Genomic DNA, 21406 nt, shown 5'->3' on the forward strand with positions numbered 1-21406 from the left:
TACTAATCCCAGCTCTTCCATTTGTCTGTTGACTGACTTTGGATAGGTCACTTCACTTCTCTGTGTCTCAGTTACCTCATCTGTAAAATGGGGAATAAAACTCTGAGCCCCATGTGGGAAAAGAACTGTGTCTAACTTGATTAGCTCATATCAGCAATTAGTAGAGTATCTGGCACATGGTAAACACTTAACAAATCCCAAATGGGGTAGATAGAGAATGAAAGATATTATGATCAGACCTATAGCAGATGAGAAGTAAGTTATATCACCCTTAGTCCATTTTTTCCCACTCCTCAAGAAATTCCAGTGGTTGTTCATCTACTTCTGCATTAAACAGATACTCCTTAGCATAGGCTCTAAAGCACTCAGTCTCCTTGTCCTCTCCTACCTCACTTTGCTGCTCTCCTGTTACAGCCCAGCCTGCAAATTTCACTCCTCTAATGCCAACCTATTCAGTGAAACTCTCATCTATCTCACCATCTATCTCTGACCCATGTTCTGACTCTGGGCTGGATCACCCTCCCTCTTTATATCCAACAGAACTCACTTTCCCCACCTTCAAAGTGTTATTGAAGGTACATCTCCTTCAAGAGACCTTCCCTGACTAAACCCTCTTTTCCTTTCCTCCCACTCCCTTCTGCATTGTCCTGACTTGCTTGCTTTATTAAAACACACTCCCAGTCCCACAGCACTATGTACATATCAGTAATGCATTTATCTATATTAATGTCCCACATATAGACTGTGGGAAGGAAATCGTGTTTGTTATATTGTTATATCTTACTTTCCCAAGAGCTTAGTACAGTGCTCTTCACACAGTGAGTATTTAATAAATAGCTCTGATTGATTGGTTTGAGAGGTTTGGAGGTATATATAATTAGCATTCCAATGATACTGGGGTTGTGTTCCTGAAGAATACCCAGTGAGTATTTAATAAATACACTGATTGATTGGTTTGAGAGGTTTGGAGGTATATATAAATAGCATTCCAATAATACTGGGGTTGTGTTCCTGAAAAATACCCTGTATTACAGAAAATTCATGATAGAATACTCTTCTCTTATAACAATGTGTGTACTTATAAAACTATTTCTTCTAACATTGCAATACAGTATATCTAGAGAGATCGGTGTTCTATACACAAAACTCCCAAATTTTTCAATAGCTTCTCTGCAAGAAAGTATAATGACACACATCATAGCAGAACCGACTAAATTCTTTACAAACTGACTCTCCCCCACCCATCTTTACAGGACACAGCATGGAAGGCAGGGTACAGTGCTCTGCAGACAGCTATGCTCAATAAATACGACTGAATGAATGGATTAGACCTTTTCGCCATACTTGACAAAGTAGAGTGCCCGTTGAGTGTAGGGATCATGTTCACTATCTTTGCTGTACTCTCTCGTGTACTTAATCCAGTGCACAGCATAGAGTACAAGTAACAATCTCACTATCAATTGTCATTCCTGAAAATAAGATCTTTCCATGTATGTATTTTACCAATTCATCTAATCTCTTTTGAACAGTCTTGTTCACAATGTCATTTAACTAATATATAAAATGATGACTTTATTTTTCGTAAATAGTACCCAATGACAGTTTAAGAATATTTCCTTAAGTAATGTCCATCTAATAATGTCCATCTACCCTTCCTGAGGTAACCCTATAATAAATCTTGCATGAGAGAAACAGCATGGCTTAGTGGAAAGTGCCCAGGTCTGGGAGTCAGAGGTCATGGGTTTTAATTCCATCTCCACCACTTATCAGCTATGTGACTCTGGGCAAGTCACTTCACTTCTCTGTGCCTCAGTTCCCTCATCTGCAAAAAAACAGGGATTAAGTCTGTGAGCCCCACGTGGGACAACCAGATTACCTTGTATCTACCCCAGCACTTAGAACAGCGCTTGGCACATAGTAAGTGCTTAACAAATACCAATATTATTATTATTTTTATTATTATGAGGAAAGAGCCTACATCTCAATCTACTTTTTTCTGATGCCAAATTCTTGCTCACATTTTCCCCCTTCCTACAACTCTTTCATAGCCAATTAACCACTGTTCTCCCATCTTCAAAACCCTTCTGAAATTAATTGTAGAATTTCTTAGCATCTACTGTGTTCCAGGCACTGTACTAAGCGCTGGGGTGGATACAAGCAAATCAGGTTAGGCAAAGTCCCTGTCCCACATGAGGCTCACAATCTCAATCCCCATTTTACAGATGAGGTAACTGAGGCACAGAGAAGTGAAGTGACTTGCCTAAGGTCACAAAGCAAACAAATAGTGGAGCTGGTATTAGATCCCATGACCTTCTGACTCCCAGGCCCGTGGTTTATTCACTATACCGCGCTGCTTCGCTTATATATGTTATGGGTTTGTGGATTGACCTCTCCACTTTATTGCCCTCTTGCTATCACTATAGCACTTCACCTAATCACTATCACCTAAGATGGTGGCTACTCAGCCCCCCCCCCCACTCCCCACCAAAGCATTTACATACAATATCTTTGTACTCCATTATTTCCTCCTCTCTGTAAAGTATTTTAATGTCTTTGTTTCTTCTGTTTAATTGAAAGTTTCTTGAGGGCAGGTTCAAGTTTACTATCTCTATGATATACTTCCAAACACTTAGTATAGTGGTCGGGACATGTAGCTAACAATAGCTACTTGTGATGGATTGATTGAAAAACTAGAAACCTTATTTCAGGTGAATTAGCAAATTTTCTAATGTTTTCCAGTTAATCTGCTTCCCTGATCCTACTAAAATGGACTTCATTCTTGATTGTGAAAATGATGTATTTTCTAAATATGATACAACCTAGAAGCATAACTTCTTTTTAAGTTTAAATTTCATTTTTTACTCAGGTATTTGAAGAGCACTTACTGACATTCTGTACTTGGGTTTCATTCATTCATTCAATAGTATTTATTGAGCGCTTACTATGTGCAGAGCACTGTACTAAGCGCTTGGGATGAACAAGTCGGCAACAGATAGAGACAGTCCCTGCCGTTTGACGGGCTTACAGTCTAATCGGGGGAGACGGACAGACAAGAACAGTGGCAATAAACAGCGTCAAGGGGAAGAACATCTCGTAAAAACAATGGCAACTAAATAGAATCAAGGCGACGTACAATTCATTAACAAAATAAATAGGGTAACGAAAATATATACAGTTGAGCGGACGAGTACAGTGCTGTGGGGATGGGAAGGGAGAGGTGGAGGAGCAGAGGGAAAAGGGGAAAAAGAGGGTTTAAAGCTGCGGAGAGGTAAAGGGGGGGTGGCAGAGGGAGTAGAGGGAGAAGAGGAGCTCAGTCTGGGAAGGCCTCTTGGAGGAGGTGATTTTTAAGTAGGGTTTTGAAGAGGGAAAGAGAATCAGTTTGGCGGAGGTGAGGAGGGAGGGCGTTCCAGGACCGCGGGAGGACGTGACCCAGGGGTCGACGGCGGGATAGGCGAGACCGAGGGACGGCAAGGAGGTGGGCGGCAGAGGAGCGGAGCGTGCGGGGTGGGCGGTAGAAAGAGAGAAGGGAGGAGAGGTAGGAAGGGGCAAGGTGATGGAGAGCCTTGAAGCCTAGAGTGAGGAGTTTTTGTTTGGAGCGGAGGTCGATAGGCAACCACTGGAGTTGTTTAAGAAGGGGAGTGACATGCCCAGATCGTTTCTGCAGGAAGATGAGCCGGGTAGCGGAGTGAAGAATGGACCGGAGCGGGGCGAGAGAGGAGGAAGGGAGGTCAGAGAGAAGGCTGACACAGTAGTCTAGCCGGGATATAACGAGAGCCCGTAATAGTAAGGTAGCCGTTTGGGTGGAGAGGAAAGGGCGGATCTTGGCGATGTTGTAGAGGTGAAACCGGCAGGTCTTGGTAACGGATAGGATGTGTGGGGTGAACGAGAGGGACGAGTCAAGGATGACACCGAGATTGCGGGCCTGAGAGACGGGAAGGATGGTCGTGCCATCCACGGTGATAGAGAAGTCTGGGAGAGGACCGGGTTTGGGAGGGAAGATGAGGAGCTCAGTCTTGCTCATGTTGAGTTTTAGGTGGCGGGCCGACATCCAGGTGGAGACGTCCTGGAGACAGGAGGAGATGCGAGCCTGAAGGGAGGGGGAGAGGACAGGGGCGGAGATGTAGATCTGCATGTCATCTGCGTAGAGATGGTAGTCAAAGCCGTGAGAGCGAATGAGTTCACCGAGGGAGTGAGTGTAAATGGAGAACAGAAGAGGGCCAAGAACTGACCCTTGAGGAACTCCAACAGTTAAAGGATGGGAGGGGGAGGAGGCTCCAGCGAAGGAGACCGAGAATGATTGGCCAGAGAGGTAAGAGGAGAACCAGGAGAGGACAGAGTCCGTGAAGCCAAGGTGAGATAAGGTATGGAGGAGAAGGGGATGGTCGACAGTGTCAAAGGCAGCAGAGAGGTCAAGGAGGATTAGAATGGAGTAGGAGCCATTGGATTTGGCAAGAAGGAGGCCATGGGTGACCTTAGAGAGAGCAGTTTCCTGTTTCCTGTTTCCTGAAACAGGATGAAGTATCACCAATTGAACACAATGAGGGCTACTCACATGTTATTTGTGGCCCAGCCAAATCAAAGTCATACTGTAAAGTCTAATCTCATGAGCCCCTGAGCCTTAGTTCCAGGAGCTAGAGGTTTGGCAATTTTTCCTGGCTTTTCAGAGACCTTTTGAAACTTCTGGGCTTTAAACAGAGAAATCTTCACTACATTTTGACATTCACCAGTCCAGTAGTTAAAAGGACTGAAAAAGGAGACTTGGTTTATTTCTTAAAATTAGGAGATATAGAAAAAAGAGCAGTTCATTCTAATAAAATAATATGGAAAATTAACTGGTTTGAGATGTTAAAGTGAACCAAGAAACTTGAACTATCTAAGTCAGAAGTATGCTTTTCTTTGGTGATTTTGTTTATAATAAATCATTTTTTGCCTCGGTAGCTTTTACTGCCCATGTGTGCCTATTTCACTCTTGTAATGCGTGTAATATGCGTAGATCATAAGTGACTGAAAAAGACATCAGTACCCACAAATGCAGAAAAAATGTCTATGAAAATGAGAGTGACACCTAGAATGATGAATGTCATATTTATTCATACACAAAAATATACAGTGCAAGGAAAAGGTACACTCTGGAGTTGTTAAGCAAAACTATTAATGAGAGTGAACATCATCCAAAAAACCAATATTGGACATCAGATTTTCAAAATGCCATGGAAAAACAATACCGGGAGTCTGTAAAACATAATCAGATAATCTGAAATGGAATATCTTGTCAGAGTCATTAAATCATGAAAAACAAAAACCAACTGAATTTCTCAAGGGTTTCTCCTCTGGAGGTCTCAGAGAAGAGAACGACCATGGATTAGCGGACAGAGCACAAGTTCGGGAGTCAGAATGACCTGGGTTCTAATCCCAGTTCTGCCACTTGTATGTTGTATGACCTTGGGCACATCATTTCATTTCTCTGTGTGTCAGTTACCTCATATGGAAAATGGGGACTAAGACTGTGAGCCCTATGTGGAACCTGAATTTTGTCCAAACTGATTAGTTTGTATCTATCTCAGCACCTAGCACAATGCCTGACACAGAGTAAGCACTTATCAAATACCATAAAAAAGTTCACACTAGAAAACTATTCCTAACATTCCATTTTTAAAGTACTAACATTTAATGAATGGAGGGTGTGAATTAGAATAAGGTTAAGTAAGCTCAAAACACTAAAATCTCAAAACATTAAAATCATCCCTTTGAAACCACACAAGTGACAGAGCTGAGATTAGAACTCAGGCCCATACTCTATTTATTAAGTGCCAAGCACTGCATTCAGCACTAGGATAGATACAGTATAATAGGATCAGACACAGCCCCCTGTCCCAGGTGAGTTTCACAGTCTAAAGTGAAGAGAGAACAGGAATAGAATCCCCATTTTACAGATGCAAGAAATTGGGGAACAGAGATTTGTTAAGGTCATGCAGCAGGTAAGAGGTGGAGCCAGAATGAGAAATACTATTGAATGAACAAGAACTCCAGTCTCCTGACTCTTGAGTCTGTGCTCTTTCCATTAGGAAACACATTTCCCTAGTAAAATTTTTCAGTGTAAACCTGATGCAGATGTTGGCGTTACCAGGTTCATTATGCGTTTCAGACCAAGAACATAAGCAATTATAAGGTACAGCAATACAATTTGAACTCTTATGGCTTTATAATAATAATATTGGTGGTATTTGTTAAGCACTGTTCTAAACATTAGGGTGGATACAAGGAAATAGGATTGGATGCAGTCATTGTCCTACATGGGACTCAGTCTGAATCACCACACTAAGTCCTCCTTTTCCTCAGCTCCCCCTCTCTCCCCCACCTTGTCCCGACTCGTACCCTTTGCTCTATCCCCCACCCCACAGGACTTGTGTATATATTCATTCATTCATTCAATAGTATTTATTTAGTGCTTACTATATGCAGAGCACTGTACTAAGTGCTTGGAATGTACAATATGGCAACAGAGACAATCCCTGCCCAGTAACAGGCTCACAGTCTAAACGGGGGAGACAGACAGAAAAGCGAAATAGAACAAAACAAAACAAGACAACATCATCAAGGTAAATAGAATCATGGAGATATACCTCATTAACAAAATAAATAAGATGATAATATATACATCTATTTATATTAATGCCTGCTTTACTTGTTCTGATATATATATATATATCTAATTCTATTCATTTTTACTGAAGCTATTGATGCCTGTTTACTTGTTTAGATGGCTGTCTATCCCCTTCTAGACTGTGAATCTGTTTTGGTCTCTGTTGCTGAATTGTTCTTTCAAGCACTTAGTACAGTGCTCTGCACTCAGTAAGCACTCAGTAAATACGATTGAATGACTGAATGAATGAATCCCCATTTTATAGGTGAGGTAACTGGGGAATGGAGAAGTTAAGTGACTTCCCAAGGTCACAAGTAGACAAGTAGGGGAGTGAGGATTAGAACCCAAGTTCTTCTGACTTCCAAGCCTATTCTCTAACCACTAAGCCATATTATTATTATAAAGCCATAAGAGTTCAAATTGTATTGTTGTACCTTATTATTGCTTATGTTCTTGGTCTTAGTAAGCAGCGTGGCTCAGTGGAAAGAGCCTGGGCTTTGGAATCAGAGGTCATGGGTTCGACTCCCGGATCTGCCACTTGTCAGCTGTGTGACTGTGTGACTGTGTGACTGTGGGCAAGTCACTTAACTTCTCTGTGCCTCAGTTACCTCATCTGTAAAATGGGGACTGTGAGCCACACGTTGGACAATCTGATTACCCTGTATCTACCCCAGCGCTTAGAACAGTGCTCTGCACATAGTAAGTGCTTAACAAATACCAACATTATTATGTCAGGTCTGAGCCCCCCAAAGTCACCCCTCCACCTCTCCCCTCCCCCCCACCAACCCTCTCCCCTACTTTCCCATCCTTCCCTGCAGTATCCTCAGAGGAGATCTCCTCCCTCCTCTCAAGTGCCACCCCCTCCACCTGCGCCTCGGACCCCATTCCCTCTCACCTTATTAAAACCATCGCCCCTGCCCTCCTACCTTCCTTAACCTCTATTTTTAACCACTCAATCTCCAATGGCTCCTTCCCCGCTGCCTTCAAACATGCCCACGTCTCCCCCATCCTGAAAAAACCCGCTCTTGACCCCACTTCCCCCTCCAGTTATCGCCCTATCTCCCTACTACCCTTCCTTTCCAAAATCCTAGAACGAGTCATCTACAATCGATGCTTAGAATTCCTTAACTCCCATTCTCTCCTAGACCCCCTCCAATCTGGCTTCCGTCCCCTCCACTCTACCGAGACTGCTCTCTCTAAGGTCACCCATGACCTCCTTCTTGCCAAATCCAATGGCTCCTACTCCATTCTAATCCTCCTTGACCTCTCTGCTGCCTTTGACACTGTCGACCGTCCCCTCCTCCTCCATACCTTATCTCACCTTGGCTTCACGGACTCTGTCCTCTCCTGGTTCTCCTCTTACCTCTCTGGCCGATCATTCTCGGTCTCCTACGCTGGAGCCTCCTCCCCCTCCCATCCTTTAACTGTTGGAGTTCCTCAAGGGTCAGTTCTTGGCCCTCTTCTGTTCTCCATTTACACTCACTCCCTTGGTGAACTCATTTGCTCTCACAGCTTTCACTACCATCTACCATCTACTACCAGAGAAGCAGCGTGGCGCAGTGGAAAGAGCACGGGCTTCGGAGTCAGGGCTCATGAGTTTGAATCCCAGCTCTGCCACCTGTCAGCTGTGTGACTGTGGGCAAGTCACTTAACTTCTCTGTGCCTCAGTTCCCTCATCTGTAAAATGGGGATTAAGACTGTGAGCCCCACGTGGGACAACCTGCTTCCCCTGTGTCTACCCCAGCGCTTAGAACAGTGCTCGGCACATAGTAAGCGCTTAACAAATACCAACATTATTATTATTATTATTACCATCTCTACGCAGATGACACGCAGATCTACATCTCCGCCCCGTCCTCTCCCCCTCCCTTCAGGCTCGCATCTCCTCCTGCCTCCGGGACGTCTCCACCTGGATGCCGGCCCGCCACCTAAAACTCAACATGAGCAAGACTGAGCTCCTCATCTTCCCTCCCAAACCCGGTCCGCTCCCAGACTTCTCTATCACCGTGGATGGCACGACCATCCTTCCCGTCTCTCAGGCCCGCAATCTCGGTGTCATCCTTGACTCGTCTCTCTCGTTCACCCCACACATCCTATCCGTTACCGAGACCTGCCGGTTTCACCTCTACAATATCGCCAAGATCTGCCCTTTCCTCTCCACCCAAACGGCTACCTTACTGCTACGGGCTCTCGTTATATCCCGGCTAGACTACTGTGTCAGCCTTCTCTCTGACCTCCCTTCCTCCTCTCTCGCCCCGCTCCAGTCTATTCTTCACTCCGCTGCCTGGCTCATCTTCCTGCAGAAACGATCTGGGCATGTCAATCCCCTTCTTAAACAACTCCAGTGGTTGCCTATCAACCTCCGCTCCAAACAAAAACTCCTCACTCTAGGCTTCAAGGCTCTACATCACCTTGCCCCTTCCTACCTCTCTTCCCTTCTCTCTTTCTACCACCCACCCCGCACGCTCCGCTCCTCTGCCGCCCACCTCCTCACCGTCCCTCGGTCTCGCCTAACCCGCCGTCGACCCCTGGGCCACGTCCTCTCGTGGTCCTGGAACGCCCTCCCTCTTCACCTCCGCCAAACTGATTCTCTTCCCCTCTTCAAAACCCTACTTAAAACTCACCTCCTCCAAGAGGCCTTCCCAGACTGAGCTCCTCTTCTCCCTCTACTCCCTCTGCCACCCCCCCTTTACCTCTCCGCAGCTTTAAACCCTCTTTTTCCCCTTTTCCCTCTGCTCCTCCACCTCTCCCTTCCCATCCCCACAGCACTGTACTCGTCCGCTCAACTGTATATATTTCCATTACCCTATTTATTTTGCTAATGAATTGTACATCGCCTTGATTCTATTTAGTTGCCATTGTTTTTACGAGATGTTCTTCCCCTCGACTCTATTTATTGCCATTGTTCTTGTCTGTCCATCTCTCCCGATTAGACTGTAAACCTGTCAAACGGCAGGGACTGTCTCTATCTGTTGCCGACTTGTTCATCCCAAATGCTTAGTACAGTGCTCTGCACATAGTAAGCATTCAATAAATACTATTGAATAAATGAATGTCAAATTGCATTCTTTAAAGGAAGCAAATATGCCATTTCTTGCCATATGTTTTGTGTGTTTATTATCATTACTTAGACCAAAACTTGTGAGGGGGGAAAATAATCCTAAGAGCGGTGTAATAACTAAATTCACATCTAAATACAGTGTTTTAAATGCTGACAATACTGAAGGGTAATTGATCTTTGAACTTTGTTTTCTTAATCATCCCAATTTGCATTTTTGGAAAACCAACACCTATGCATACTCTGAATTTAATTCAAATAATCCATGAGAGTCAACCATCAACTTCAAAAGGATATTTTAAGGATGCAAATAGTAGGATGGTATAATTTATTTCTTTGTCCTTAAATAGACCTCAGCTACAATCATTTCAATTACAAATGTGAAAACCAGTGAACATACTATCTGTCCTCAATTGTTTGATCTAGTTTGATAACTTTCTCTTTTTCATGTTATATTTTAGAGGAAAATTTCATACTTTTATTGAATTGTACATCAGATAAAATAAAAATGCTATCCTGTTTCTAATACTTTATGACTGCACTTTGGGGGCAGATTCATTAGTGAATCTATATGAAGCTGCTGTTTTCAGAATAATGTAAAGTTCACAGCAGATTTTCCATTTCAAACCAATTAAATGTTTTAAGTCATTTTCCAAAGCCTATGTGATTGGGTCATTTCAACTCTAATCTGAAACTTTTTAACAAGATCTTTTCTCTGTCACATTTTTTTATCCAGCAGAGTCATAATTATGTTTGTCCTTAGACAGTTGTGTGTTATGCTCCTAAAGTCAGCCTTTGTGGTAAAAAATCAAAGGCAGATGAGGACATTGTGAAGATAATTGTCATATTCATTTACATTTATTGTTCTCCTAACGGCTAAAATGTTCTGGTGGAAAATATTTCTAACACATATCACCTACTTGTGATAAGTATCTACCTTTCAATTGTTTCTCCTTGGATCATCTCTATCTTAAGATGTGCACATTTATATATGAACAAGCACAACTACACCACGTTGTGTCCCCAAATAATGTCTCACTGCGCACTTTTCATAAAACTGTCAAGAAATGTTGCTTTACTTGCTAGAATTTTAAGTTCCTTCTGTTGTAGTATATGCTCCCAAGCACTTAGTACTGTGTGTTCTGCTAAACTAATTGAATCTGCATAAGAACAAAATTCAAAAGTCTACTTCTGAATATATATATGCTCCTTTTGACCAGAACTGTAAGCATTTCACTTAATCTTAAGGGACATCCCTTAAAGTGTAGCTCTCTTCAAGCAAAAGCCTTTTATGGAATGAAAGGCAAGGAAGCAAATGAGAAAACCAGGAGCAGTAACCATAGGCTACATCAAGGAACAAGTCCTTTTGTGTGCACAATAGCTAAGACTGTGCATCTCAGTTGGCCTTCTCAGCCACACATGCATTCGTAGGTATGTCCTTTGATTACACAGGACTACTATCAATCTATCTAGCGCTATTTTTATGGTATTTTCCAAGCACTGTACTAACCACTGGGGTATCTATAAGCTTATCTAATTGGACACAGTCCGTGTTCCACCTGGGGCTCATGGTCTTAATCCCCATTTTACAGATGAGGTAACTGAAGCACAGAGAAGTTAAGTGACTTGCCGAAGGTCACAAATCAGATACGTGGAGGAGTTGGAATTAGAACTCAGGTATTTCTGACCCCCAGTCCTGTGATCTATCCTCTAGGCAATGTTGCTTCTCTCTATCTCTATCTTCTATCATCTATCTTCTATCTATCATCAGGTCATTGATTAGGCATCTGATTGGGTCTACTGGACCCCTTTTGCACTCAAGCTTTCCTGCACCTTCCCCTGCAGCTCTTCACCATTATGGCCAGTGCTTATTAACTGGATATGCTTTCTATATTTTCCCTCTGCTGCTTTAACCTTTCTTACTCTCAACCCACAAGCCCCTAGCAGTATCTTCTGTGCCCTGAAAAAATAAAAAGAACATTGGTCCAGAAGCTCTAAATCACACTTGGGAACTTATTGATCTGTTGAATAGAGCTCTGAAATAGGATAAAGGCAATTCGATTCTATTTCTGACCCTGTCATTTACTAACTGGGTGACCTTGGAATTGAAACCATTGTTTTTATTTCTTCGACTATTCCAGTCTAAATTACCATAATCCAGGACCAGGTCTATTAGACAACTTGCTTTTGTCACTGGTAATGAGTAAAGGAAACAAACAAAACTCCCTCCATTTTGATATCAGCAGCAACACTACTACAGACTTCTTTCAAGGTAGAAAAAAATGTTTGATTGCTGCCAAACAAGAGAGATTATACTAAAAATCACAGAAAATGACCTAAAATGCTAAAAACTCATCTTGGGTTCTAGGTTTCCTTGGAAATCAAGGAAGCGCCATGCTCAGGTATGACAAAAAAAATTATCAGCACCTACCAGTGGTCTGGAGAATAGTGAGTGCACTCAGATTAGTTTATGTTTTCTGCTGTGCTTGGAAGGTAAGAGCTACTCTGTTTCTCAGTTTTCTCAGTTGTGATTTCTGGGTAACCATTGTCCAAATGATGAGGACAACCTCTATGAAGTGATAACAACTTAATGGAGAAAGATGCTATAGAAATATCGACTGTAAGCATTAGATTAACTTTTCTGTCTATTATTTTTTTAATTTCTTTGAAAAGAATTTTAATATTTGTCTAGTCCCTCAAAAAATGTTAGAATGTTATTTTATCATAGTACATCTCTTCTTAAAGTAGAGTTGCTGACAACTATTATGGAAATCATGGAAAGCATATGACAAGCAAAAAGTACAGGATGTAAATGATGGGTGAATTAGATGAAAATCAATGAGAAATGTAACTAGACTGAATTATTGTTGGCTATGAATACACTTCCCAGGCAGGCTCTGCTTCTTAAAAGGCATGGCATTAATATGTCAAATGATGATAGGAGTGCACATTCATGCTCATGTCTCTATAAATCAAACCGTTGTGCTGGTTTAAAGCTGCATTGAAAACACAAAAATGATTTTGTTGCTATCGCACTTCCATTCTAAACATAAACCAAAAAATATTAGGTTAGTTGATTTGTATCATACATGAAAGCATATATGCGAATATATATGCATTGTACTCTCTGAAGTGCTTAGTACATTGTTCTGCACAAATAAAGCATTCAATTTGTAGTGGGCAGGGGGAATGTGTTTCTTGTTATATTGTACTCTCCCAAGCACTTAGTACAGTGTTCTGCATGCATTCAATAAATATGATTGAATGAACAAATGACTAACTACCATTGATGATAAATATATATAGCTAGTTACGCATACACCCATAGATACCACAGAACACCAATTCCATGACAACCAGGATTTCATAACAACTAGGCTTTGTAACCCTCCACTCAACTAAGACTGTCCTCTCTAACTTCACCAAATCTAATGGACTCTACACAGTCCTATTCCTCCTTCATCTATTGGCTGCCTTGTACAGGGTGGAGCAATTTGTTCTCCTGGTAATATTTTCAGACTTCATTTTTGTGGACACAGTACTGAACTCATTTCCTTCCTACCTCTCTGACTGCTCCTATTCAGTTACATTTGCTGGCTCTTCTTCCTTTTTATATGGTATCTCTTAAGTGCTTACTACGGGTCAGGCACCGTACCAGGTAATGAGGTAGATACATGCTACTCAGGTTAGATACAGTCTATTTCCCACATGGGACTTACAGTCTTAATCCCCAGTTTATGGATGAGGAACTGAGGCCCTGAATAGAGAAGTGACTTGACCAAGGTCACACAGTATTCATTCAATTGTATTTATTGACTGCTTACTATGTGCAGACCACTGTACTAAGCACTTGGGAAGTACAATTCAGCAACAAATGGAGACAATCCCTGCCCACATTGGGCTCACAGTCTGGTGCAGCAGGGTTTAGAGCCCAGGTGTTTCTGACTCCTAGGCCCATGCTCTCTCCACTAGGTCATACTTCTTCCTCCTTTCATCCCTGCTGGTGTTGTGCATAGCTTTGGTCTGAGTCCCCTACTCTTGTTTCTCTACTCCTACTCTCTCAAGGAATTCATCCACTCACATGGCTTCAGATACTTTCTCTAGAAGCAGCGTGGCTCAGGGGAAAGAGCACGGGCTTTGGAGTCAGAGGTCATGGGTTCGAATCCCGGCTTGGCCACTTGTCAGCTGTGTGACTTTGGGCAAGTCACTTAACTTCTTGGTGCCTCAGTTACCTCATCTGTAAAATGGGGATTAAGACTGTGAGCCCCATGTGGGACAACCTGATTCCCCTGTGTCTACCCCAGCGCTTAGAACAGTGCTCGGCACATAGTAAGCGCTTAACAAATACCAACATTATTATTATTATTATTATTAGATTATTCCCAAATCTATCTTTTTAGCCCTGATCTCTCTCCTCTAACCTCCACTTCACATCTCCTCTTGTCTCCAGAATATCTCCACTTGGATATTCTCCTGGTACATCAAAATGATTTTGTCTTCAACACATCTCATCTTTACTCCTACATCTCCTACTCTTCCTCTTAGCTATCCTATCTCAGTCCATAGCATCACCCTCGCTCCATCCCAAAAGCTTACAACCTTGGTGTTATCCTTGATTCCTCATTCTCCTTGAATTCTCACATATACTGCCATGTCCTGCCAGTTCTTCCTATAACACATGGCCCAGAACTGCTATTTCCTCTTCCACTCAAATAACTCCTGCTCTGATCACCTTGATTAGAATATTCTATCAGCCTCCTCGTTGGTCTCCCTCCTTCCAGTTTCTTCCTTTTTAAATCTATTTCTTCAGTCTATTTTTTCTATCTGCCTATCTATCTGAGAAGCAGCCTGGCTCATTGGAAAGAGCACGGGCTTGAGAAACAGAAGTCATGGGTTCTAATCCGGGCTCTGCCGCTTGTCAGCTGTGTGACTTTGGGCAAGTCACTTAACTTCTCTGTGCCTCAGTTACCTCCTCTGTAAAATGGGGATTAAGACTTTGAGTCCCTCATGGGACAACCTGATCACCTTGTATTCCCCCCCAGAGCTTAGAACAGTGCTTCTCACATAGTAAGCACTTAACAAATGCCATTATTATTATTATTATTATCTATTTCTTCAGTTTTTCAATTTTTCAATGAATCATTCATTCAGTCGTATTTATTGAACATTTACTGAGTGCAGAGCACTGTACTAAGCAATTGAAGGAGTACAATGTAACAACAGATGCATTCCTGCCCACAATGACTTCACAGTCTACATGGTGATTCATAAATCATCAAGGGACCCTCAGCACACATTTCTTCTGCCTTTCAAACCCTCCATTGCTTCCACATGTCCCTCTACATAAAGAAAAAAATGAAAAAAATTTCTTCACAACTGACTTCAAGTCTCTCTCTTCTTAAGTCATCCACCTATGAATCTGCTCTTTTTGCCCATTAATTCCCAACCTTTCTCTTGATTCCTCTTACTTATAACCAAGCCTTGTTCTCTACTTTCCTACCTCAAAATTCCATTTCCTTCAACTCACCTTCCTTAATTCCAAGAAATCTAAGTCATGAAAGTCATTAATCCATCTGTAGCATTTATGTACTTACACCCATATGTAGCTTTATATTGTATATTCATTTACTCAATTCTAATTTCACATATTTATTTATTACTGTTTGTAAATGAATTTATGTCTGTCATTAATTAGAGTGAAATTTATGTAAAAATGTGCCACTTGGGTGTTTTGTACTTCTCAAACATACAGTACCAAGAGGGCATTTGATAAATGCTAGTACTAGTACTGATGCTAGTAATATTACTCCTTTCTGAGTCCTTGGGCAAGCTGGAGAAAAAAGAAGTGATACTTTCCTGACTTTTAGCTCTTATCCTCAGCTCCTTATTACTGCCCTAGAATGAACTTCCTAAATTTTCATGATGGTCCTCTTTCCTACCTGATTCCATTAGATTTTTTCAAAATGACACCACAAGCTTTTTTCTCTGATTCTCACCTTTCCTTTCATTTTAAACTGGTTGTCTGAGAAAAAAAAAAGTGATAGGGAATTGTCCTCAGCAACTGAACTAGAACATTAGGGAAGAGTTGGGAAATATCTCTTGTTTAACATCCACATTTTGAAATACATGGCACAACTACTAAACCAGTCATTCATTCATTCATTCAATCACATTTATTGAGCACTTTCTGTGTGTAGAACATTCAGTGGTAGAGTGCATGCTTTGCAAGTATGAGGCCCAGGGGTCGATCCCCAGCATCTCCCTGGTTTCGTTTAGACTGTGAGCCCATCAGTGGGCAGGGATTGTCTCTATCTGTTGCTGAATTGTACATTCCAAGCACTTAGTATAGTACTCTGCACATAGTAAGTGCTCAATAAATACTATTGAATTGAATGAATGTACTAAGCGCTTGGGAGGATACAATACAACAATGAAAAGATACATTCCCTGCCCACAACAAGTTAACAGTATAGAGGAAATTAAAATGAATAATGAAAATGTATGAGTTTTCTACACACAGTTAGTTATCCTCTAACAAGATAGTTGTCTTCTTGAAGAATGTCATGATGCAACATTGCGCTATAGTATTCCTACCTTGGCCAATGTCATATCCATGCACATAATCATCATTCCCAGTTTGGGTCTGTCTTCCTTTTCATTCCTTCTCACTCTCCTTCTCTCCCCCTTCCTTACCTTCCCCCTAATTATCACACATAGAATAACACACACCACTTGAAATAAGAGCAGCCCGTGAACTATAAAGTCTAAAAGAAATTAGGAGAGTCTGATCAAAGTCAGTCACATCATATTCTTAGATTAAAAGAAAGTCTCAAAAGAAAAGTTCATTACTTTTTGTTTGTATTCATTCATATTTGGTTTTTGAGGGAGTCAATTATGGGAACAAATTAAAGTGGAATTCTATAAGAAGATGCATGTATTCTAATGAAAAACGGTAGGAGGACGTAGCATTTACACCCAGTTCTGCCAGCCTGCATGTTTCACTACACACTTAAGATAGAATGTTGTTAGGAAATTAGAGAATGTTTGCCTGGCAACGTGAGCTTGTGTGGATACAGATGTCAGAACTAAAGACATTTACATGCATATGGTGTTGGACACTGTAAGTACCACAGCGTGAGTTTTTCTTAATGTGTAATTTTTGTGAAAGTGCAACCACCATGTTTTTGGAGAATTGGGTGTACTAGGAAAAGTGAAGAAAAGGTTCTGGCAAATATGAAAGACCAGGACAAATTGTGTACATTAAATGGAAGTTCTCTATGCCTAAGACTATATCAAAATGCATACTTTCTGTTTACCTACACACACACACACACTCACACACACTCACACAAGCAAACATATACAATTTCATACTGTTGTGGATCAAACCTCTTAAGTAAATAATTGATTTAAAAATTTTTCACAGAAAATTCAGCATTTTCTGGACTGATGAATATGAAGGATGCCAAAGGAATCAGTCAACCAATGCTATTTATTGAACAGTTACTGTGTGAAGAGTATTGTCAGAGGTTTAACTTTATGTACGTGCCACACTTTTTCATAGCAGAAGCCTGTACTAAGTACTTTGAAGGGTACAGTATAATAGAGATAGTAGACATAATCCCTGATTTCAAGGAATTTACAATTCAATCTAGGAGACAAACATTAAAATGAATTACAGACAGGGGAAGCACCAGAGAATGTGTTATTTATGTACAAAAGTGTTGTGGGGATGTGGTAGGGGGAGCATCATAGTGCTTAAGGAGTACAGACCCACTGAATAGGTGAAGCGGAAGGGGGCAAGAACAGCGTAAGGAAAAGTAAGGAAGTGCTTCTTGAAGGAGATATGTATGATTTTAGTAGGACTTTGAATATGGGACGAGTGATGGTAATAATAATAATAATAATAATAATGTTGGTATTTGTTAAGCGCTTACTATATGCAGAGCACTGTTCTAAGCACTGGGGTAGACACAGGAGAATCAGGTTGTCCCATGTGGGGCTCACAGTCTTAATCCCCATTTTACAGATGAGGGAACTGAGGCCCAGAGAAGTGAAGTGTCTTGCCCACAGTCACACAGCTGACACAGCTGACACACAGCTGACACAGCTGGAGAAGCAGCGTGGCTCAGCGGAAAGAGCCCGGACTTGGGAGTCAGAGGTCATGGGTTCGAATCCCGGCTCTGCCACTTGTCAAGCTGTGTGACTGTGGGCAAGTCACTTCACTTCTCTGTGCCTCAGTTCCCTCATCTGGAAAATGGAGATGAAGACTGTGAGCCCCACGTGGGACATCCTGATTCCTCTGTGTCTACCCCAGCGCTTAGAACAGTGCTCGGCACATAGTAAGCGCTTAACAAATACCAACATTATTATTATTATTATTACAAATGGTAGATCTGTCAAGTACTGGAGTCAATACACTTTAATTACCTTGCCCCTTCCTACCTCACCTTACTACTCTCCTACAACAACCAAACCTGCATACTTTGCTCCTCTAATGTTAACCTTGTCCCTGAACCTCAATCTCGTCTATCTCACCACCAACCTCTAACTCACGTCCTGCCTCTGGCCTGGAATGCCCTCCCTCCTCATATCCAACAGACGATTATTCTCCCCTAATTCAAAGCCTTAATGAAGGCACATCTCCTCCAAAAGGCCTTCGCTGAGTAAGCCTTCCTTTCTTTTATTCCCACTCCCTTCTGCTTCACCTTGACTTGCTCCCTTTAATCATATATAGATATATATTTATACATATGTAGATGTGTGTATATATGTGTATATATGTATTGTCTGACTGCCCCTGTAGACTGTACGATCATTGTGGGCAAGGAATGTATCTGTTATACTGTACAGTGCTCTGCACACAGTAAGCACTCAATAAATACGATTGACTGACATCTACAACTCGGAGAAACAGAATGGAAAAATGAGTGTGAATGAATGAGTGTTCAGATAGAAATAGGAGGAGGAAGAAAAGGAGGATGAAGAGGAAAGAGACGAAGGAGACGAAGAAGAAGAGGAGGAAGAGGAGCAATAACAGTATTTATTAAGAACTTATCATGTGCCAGTTCTATATTTAGCACTTAGGAAAAAATATACGGGGAAGCAATAAATAGGGCCTCCAGAGACCCATAGTCCACAAATAAAGTGAAGCAGGTTTGCTATATGTATAAAAGAAAAGATGAAGACTATGTAGATATAAAAAGAACATAAAAACAGAATGCATAGTTCAAAAGATACAGAAGTAAAGGGGATTGGTCTGGGCTTCAGGGAGCTGCCACTCAGGGAAATGCAACCGCAGCCAAAGCTTCCCCTACATTCTAATATGTGGAAAGGCTGAATGACCTAGTGGAAAGAGCATGGGCTTGGGAGTCAGACAACTTGGTTCCTAATTCCAGCACTTGTCTCAGTTTCCTCATCTGTAAAATGGTGATTCAATACCTATTCTCCCTCCTACTTAGACTGTGAATCCCATGTGAGAGAGGGACCGAGTCCAACTTATTTTGTGTCTTTCTCAGTGCTTAATATAGTGATTAGGAAGTAATAAGGGCCTAACAAGTACCACACTTGTTATTATTAGAGGCCTCACTCCTGCCCTTAAAATTCCCTAGGACTCCCAGGCCCAAGGAATGTCAGGAGCAAGAGCACTGGTGTGATGTGGTGTGGCAAGGGTTCCTGGTGGAGGTTTGATTAACAATTTGTGGGACTGGAAATGTTTGAATATTTGAGTATGTAAAGGCATATATACAGAAGTACTCTGGAAAGTTGTGAGTGCGTATCTGTAAGGATGGGGAAAGAGTACTGAAGGGGTAGTTGGGAAGATATTACCTAGGGAGAAGAAAAAAATAATCATGGAAAGCTTCTTGGAGTAGGTGAGATTTCAGATGGCTGTGGAAGATGGGGTTTAGCTGTGGTCTAGTAGGTTTGAACAAGGGGAATGTCAGGGCACGACAATTGGCATGAGAAAGGGATTGAAGGAGAGAGAGTTGAAACTTAAGTACAGTGAGTACGTTAGCTACGAGGGAATAAAGAGTGTGAGCTTGGCTGCATCACGAGAAGTGAATGAATAAGAGGCAGAGAGCTGATGGACTGACAAAAGCAGTGATCAAGAGTTTCTGCTCAATGTAGAGAGGGATGGCTCACCATTGAAGGTTTTTCAGAAGTAGGGAAATGTGTGCAACCTACCATTTTAGAAAAATGATACAGGCAGCAGAGTGAACTATGGAATTGTAAGGACGGAGCCTGGAGGAAGAGAGTGGTTTAAATGTAGAAAGACAATCAAGCCACGATAAGCAATGCCAGCAGGAAGGTGGCTTTTTAGGTGAAGAGAATTCCTTTCTGTAGACCAAAGAGGTGGTGAAACCTCCATTGCCCATAATACAGCTACACAACTGTCTCTGGCTAAGGCACCATAAGCTGTAACTTCTACTCCAAAAATGGTCCTTGAGGTTTCTGGTGTCGTTCAGCTATGGCTACTATTTCCACCAGGATCCCTTGTGGATTGGCCATTCCAAATATAGGGAATGATTGAATATGTCAGAATTATAACTGAGACTGTAAAACTGGCTTCATAGCATTGTGTTAATTAACTTAAACTTAGATTGTAAACTATTTAAAGGAAGGGCATATGTATCATGTTTCCATTGAGCTCTCCCAAGAACTTAGGTGTGCAATAAATATTGTTGATTTACTGATATTTCAAATTTAGTATATCACACATATCGAAGCTGTGCTTATATTTTGTTGAGTGTTTACTATGTGCCGAGCACTGTTCTAAGCACTAGGGGTAGATACAAGGTAATCAAGTTGTCCCATGGGGAGCTCACAGTTTTAATCCCCATTTTATAGATGAGGTAACAGAGTCTCAAAGAAGTGAAGCTGCTTGCCCAAAGTCACACAGGATTATAAATACTACTTGAATATTAAAAGTATTTGGGAGGGAAAGGGTTGTATGCAAAAGCCAATCTTATTTCCCTTAGTTGAATTCCCACCTATATTGTACTCTCCCAAGTGCTTAGTATAGTGCTTTACATATAGTAAGCTCTCATTAAATACAAATGAATGAATGAATGAATGAATGAATGGATATTTTTCTACCAATATCAAAAATAGCGTTCAGAGTTACTGCTCACAGTAAGCTTTATGTAGATTACATAAAACAGCCAAGAAAAAGGTAGATGAGGAGGGACCATTCCTAGTCTCACTGAAATATCTGATGTGAAGCAATCAATGCTACTTAAGGAAACATACTCAATATATCTTGAGCTGATGCCTTTCCCATCAGGCTTGGAACTTTAGATTTAATTCTGACTGAAATTTGCCAGCGGCAAGAAAACTGGCACACGATAAAGTGCTAGCTTGAATGTATCAAATGGTGATGGGTCCGATAAAGAAACGGATTATGCATTAGCTTCCATTGCATTAGGATGTCTTGATTCATTGTACTGAACTGTTTTCATCATTCTTTCCTTATCACAACATTAATAGAGAAACAGTGTGGAACACAGAGGAGCAAAATAAGAAAATAAAAGTTCTGTAATGACAATTCATATGCTCAGAGAAGCAGCGTTCTTTCAGTGGAAAGAACACGGTCTTGGGAGTCAGAGGTAATAGGTTCGAATCCCAGCTCTGCCACTTGTCAGCTGTGTGACACTGGGCAAGTCACTTCACTTCTCTGTGACACAGTTACCTCATCTGTACAATGG

This window comes from Ornithorhynchus anatinus, chromosome 1, assembly GCF_004115215.2.
Source record: "Ornithorhynchus anatinus isolate Pmale09 chromosome 1, mOrnAna1.pri.v4, whole genome shotgun sequence".
Taxonomy (NCBI): Eukaryota; Metazoa; Chordata; class Mammalia; order Monotremata; family Ornithorhynchidae; genus Ornithorhynchus; species Ornithorhynchus anatinus.